This window comes from Spinacia oleracea, chromosome 3 (assembly GCF_020520425.1).
Source record: "Spinacia oleracea cultivar Varoflay chromosome 3, BTI_SOV_V1, whole genome shotgun sequence".
Taxonomy (NCBI): domain Eukaryota; kingdom Viridiplantae; phylum Streptophyta; class Magnoliopsida; order Caryophyllales; family Amaranthaceae; genus Spinacia; species Spinacia oleracea.
The window spans coordinates 83,998,495-84,003,799 of NC_079489.1; the positions used below are offsets into that span (position 1 = coordinate 83,998,495).

At 42.8% G+C, this 5,305-nt stretch overlaps 1 pseudogene; it reads left to right on the plus strand.

Annotated features, from left to right (window-relative positions):
* The first annotated feature begins 4,825 nt into the window (after nt 1-4,825).
* On the plus strand, nt 4,826-4,926 carry LOC130471017 (uncharacterized; annotated as a pseudogene).
* The last annotated feature ends 379 nt before the right edge of the window (nt 4,927-5,305 follow it).

Below are 5,305 nucleotides of genomic sequence, written 5' to 3' on the forward strand. Positions count from 1 at the left end.
CCGAACTGAAAATTTCAAATTAAAATTTAAAACGATTCAATCGTAACACGACGAGCACTTGGGCTTGCGCCCAAGCCCCATCGTGTGCACGACCGACCGCACGCCCATGGCACATCGCAGCAGCAGCCACGCGCAAACGCAACAAGCCAAGCCACGCTTGCGCGCAACCTGCTTACCCGCATGCATCGCAGCAGCCTTCGTGGCGAGGCAACGCTCGTTGGTGTGCGGAGCAGCGATCGCTGGGCGACCCAGCTCTCGCCCTCGCGCGCGCGCTTCGTCATGTGCCACGCCCATCGCCCTTCTCCCATAGCACACAGCATACAAGCCCAGGCTCCCTTGCCTCGTGCGCGCGCCATATGGTTGGTTGCTCGCTGCATTCGTACCGCACGGGCGACGAGCTCCCTTGCTCGTCGTCACGTGCCCGCACTATACAACACCCCTTAAGGGTAACACGTAGCTTCCTTTTCTTTGTGCATGCAAAGTTTATGAGAGAATTTTTTTAAAATTTAAAATTTTTAATTTAAAATTAACGACAAATTAATAAAACATATTAATTTCATAATTTTAGGGCGAAAAATCGAAAATTTATTAATCAATTAATTTCCGATTAACATGGATTCAAATCTAGGTCATAAAAATTTAAAATTTAACATAAATTAACAATTTTTATGGTGGATTTTAATCATGGATACCTAATTAAATTATTAATTAATTATGAAAAACAAATCAATTCTAAATTATTCGAATTTCAACAAATTAATCATAATTACAAATTAGGTTGTATAATTAACAAGTCTAGGCATTCAAATTTGTTAAACATATACTGTAGGTCAATCAAAAACTCAAGATTTATCAACAAGAATCGCAAATATTCAATTTAACATCTTAAATTTACAAACTTTTGCGTTCGAAAAACTAAAACCTCCAAAAAGTCATAGTTAAACTTCGAATTTGGGAATTCTGGGTTCGGCCGAAAAAAACTAATTTTGTCAAAATTTTAGAATGCCTTTTACATGCGGAATTGACACAAAAATCACTCGATTTGGATCAGTAACGAAGAAACTGCCGAAAAACTGCGTACATATAATTAAATAAACGCAATTTGCAATTAATTAACAATTACGAAAATTAATCACCCCTTTTAATTCTTTGCAAATTTGTAAAATTTAACCATGTCATGCAATTTAGATTATGTAAATAATAAGAGGCTCGAGATACCACTGTTAGGTTATGATACATATGACAAAACATAAATCATGCATAAAAACCTTAATGCCAGGAAACATATTATTTACACATAATCATTTAGCATAATTCAGATGCATACACTTTGTAGCGTGCCCTCCCTAGCGGCGCCCGAACCGAACAACAACAAGTCTTTAGGACTCCAAGTGTCGTCCCTCCGTAGATAGTCCACAGCACGTCCGGATCCGCCTTAAGCTTGACCAACTAGAATAGGTTGCAAGTGTTTGGCTGATTTTTGCTCCAAAATCTTACCTTTGAATACTTCAATGTTATGTATAAATTTGTGACCCTAGGCCCCTATTTATAGAGTTATGGAAAAGGACTTATAATCCTATTAGAATACTAATTTAGTTTAATTAGAATCCCGCTAGGACTCTATTAAATAAACTTTATCTATTAGGATTAGGATTTATTCATATGACAAATTCTAATAGCTTTAGGATTTGTATTGCACACAACGGTACACGAGCATGAGCACGAGCACAACCCGCACAAGCCTCGCGGCCCACGCGAGCTGCACTTGCTCGCAGCCCATTGTCGCAGCCCACGACTGCTCCGCGTGCGCCACAGGCCTTGGCTGGGCCTGGCCTTGCGCTGGGCCTGGTCGAGGCTTGGCTTGTGGTTTGTTGCGCTTGGCTTGTTGGGCGACGGCCTGGCTTCGTGCTGGGCCTTCGTCTAGCGAGCCTCGTCCGATGCTAATTCGTACAATACGCTTCAGATTAAATTCCCGATTCCGGAATTCATTTCCGATACGAAAAATATTTAATATTTCCGATTCTGGAATTAATTTCCGTTTCAAACAAATATTTAATATTTCCGTTTCCGGAATTATTTTCCGATTTCGATAATATTTCCGATTCTGACAATATTTCCGTTTCCGGCAATATTTCCGATTTCGGCAATATTTCCATTTCCAATAATATTTTCCGATACGTACCAATGTTTCCGTTTCCGGCAACATCTACGACTTGGATAATATTTATATTTCCGATACGATCCATATTTCCGTTTCCGGCAATATCCCGTTTCCGGAGTACTCATTTCTTGCTTTTGACGATCTCAGCTCCCACTGAAACCAAGATCCGCAGATTCCGAATATCCATAGATGGAGTATTTAATGCCATTAAATACTTGATCTGTTTACGTACTATTTGTGTGACCCTACGGGTTCAGTCAAGAGTAAGCTGTGGATTAATATCATTAATTCCACTTGAACTGAAGCGGCCCCTAGCTAGGCTTTCAGCTCACTTGATCTCACTGAATTATTAACTTGTTAATTAATACTGAACCGCATTTATTAGACTTATCATTAAATGCATACTTGGACCAAGGGCATTATTTCCTTCACTCTTACCATTACATGCCGGAGTGAGTGATCCCACATCATCAAGATCCATCCCGAATGTGTCGGGAATGGTGATGACGTCATCATAGGAGTCACCTAGCACCAAGGAGCTCTCGTGCATATCCTTCTTGAGCCTCCTATCAATCTTAACATCACACTTAAAAACACAAGGATTGTTAGAAGAATTAGCACAAGAGTGATTGTGCTCAACACAAGCAAGAGTGTCAATTTTCATGCAACTTCTCATCTTAGAGCAACATTGATCATCAATAGCAAGCTTGAAACTAGCCTTGGCGTCTCCCGCCTTCAAAGTGATAAGGCCACCTTGAACATCGATGAGAGAACCCGCCGTAGCCAAGAATGGCCTCCCTAAGATGATAGGGGTATGCGCGTCCTCATCGATGTCCAATACAATGAAGTCAACGAGGAAAGTATACTTCCCTATCACAAGGGGAACATCATCAACCCTACCCAATGGGAACATAACCGAGCGATCGGCTAATTGCAAGGACATAGGGGTAGGGGTGAGATCGCCAAGACTAAGTTTCTCATGAATTTTGTATGGCAAAATACTTACGCTCGCCCCCAAATCACATAGAGCGTTGTCAAACTTAAGCTCTTGGATGCTACAAGGAATCGAGAAGCTCCCGGGGTCCTTAAGCTTTGGGGGAAAAGGGCTCGAAATCAAAGCACTACAATGCTCCGTTAGGTGCACGGTTTCATTGGTGCCACAAGTCCTTTTGCCGCTCAAAATTTCTCTCATGAACCGAGAATAATGTGGCATTTGCTTAAGCGCCTCGGTGAAAGACAATGACACATATAGCTTGCTAATTGTTTCCCAAAACTTATGGAATTGATCATCTAGCTTTTTTTCAGCAATTCTTTGAGGGTAGGGGGGAGGAGGAATTGGGAGAGGATGAAGAGTAGTCTTCGTCGACTTAACACCATCAATCACGTCATCGACATGAGACTCCTCTTCCGCCACATCACAGGTCGGGGACTCATTTCCTTTAGAATCCTCACCCCAAGAGCAAGGAGAATCAACAAGCTTAGCACCATCATCTAGAATCATCCCACTCCTAGTCAAAACCGAATACATTTGTTTAGGTGCTTGACCTTGGGGTGGGAGACTAGTATGCACTTGTTGTTCTTTGATGGTGCTAGCTAGTTGTGCTAGTTGAGTTTCAATAATTTTCAAGTGAGTGTTGGATTTCTTGAATCCATCCTCGAACTCAACATTCTTCTTGGCTTGCGCCGCCACGAACGATTCCATGAGAGCCTCAAGATTAGACTTGAGAGGCGGGAGCGGTGGAGGTGCATTGACATAACCACTAGGGTTTTGTTGGAATTGGTTGCCATAGGTCCTTGGCCCATTGAATCCGGGAGGTGGATATTGAGAAACACAATATGGACCTCCCGAGTTCAACGGATAACCCCCACTAGAGGCACCCCTAAATTGCCCATAAGAGTAGTTGTAACCCCCTCCACCTTGGTGGTTAGGATTATAACTACCTTGATTGTATTGTGCTTGATTGCCAAGACCATGAGATTGACCATAGGGTGCTTGGCCTTGATAGCCTTGCGCCCTATAGCCACCTCGGCCTTGACTATCATACCCACCTCCTTGGCCAAAGCCTTGGTAGGATCCATGCATAGGGGGCCCTCTAGGTGCTTGCCTAGCAAAGTTTTACTATTGGGGTTATCATATCTAGGCCTCTCATTCATAGCATGGGCATATTCCAACTCAAATTCACCTTCATAAAAAGGACCATAATCCACATAAGACACATTATGCACCAAAGGACAGGCATTGGGGAAATGACCAAAATCTTGACAATTATCACAAAAGGATATGCCCGGAGGCATAGTGTCATAGGAACTAACCTTGCTCTTCCCCTTGGTGAGAAGAGTAGCCGAAGGTGGTGGAATTGTCGATGGTGATGGTGGTTGACTTGGTGTGCTCTCTAGCTTTTCCAATCTCGAGCTAAGCTTCTCAATGATCCTAGCTTGCTCCATAGCATATACCGACCCTTTACCATCATCATTCCTACCCTTGCCATCATAGTCCCTTGAACCAACATGCCAAGCTTGATAATTTTGGACCACATCCTCAATTATCTCTTCTATTTGATCTTCGGTCTTGTTCATGATGGGACCACCGCCCCCGCATCTAGACTCGTCTTGGAGGTTGGGCTCAATCCCAAGTAGAAGGTTTGAAGTAGCAACCACTTAGGGATCCCATGGTGAGGGCACTCCCTTTGGTGTTCTTTGAATCGGTCCCAAGCTTCAAAAAGCGATTCATCCCGCTTTTGCTCAAATGATTGAATTTTGTGGCAATATTCCGCCGTCTTGCCATGAGATTAAAACTTGCTCAAAAATGCGCTAGTCACTTAATTCTAAGTGCGAAGTGAATTTGGCTTGACCTTCTTGTCAAGCCAATCGCTAGCTCGCCCAAGGAGAGAGAAACGGAATAGAGTCAACCGCACATAGTCCGAAGTCACACCATTGTGTTTGATTGTATCACAATAATGTTCGAATTGCTTTAGGTGCTCGTGTGGTGACTCGTTGCTCTTCCCACAAAAAGGATGGCTTTGAACCAAGTTAATCAAAGCGGGTTTGATTTCAAAATTATTAGCATTAGTTGTGGGAGCTTGGATACCATATGTTGCTTTAAATTCTCCCGGTATACCCAAATTCTTAACCGGGAGTGTCATG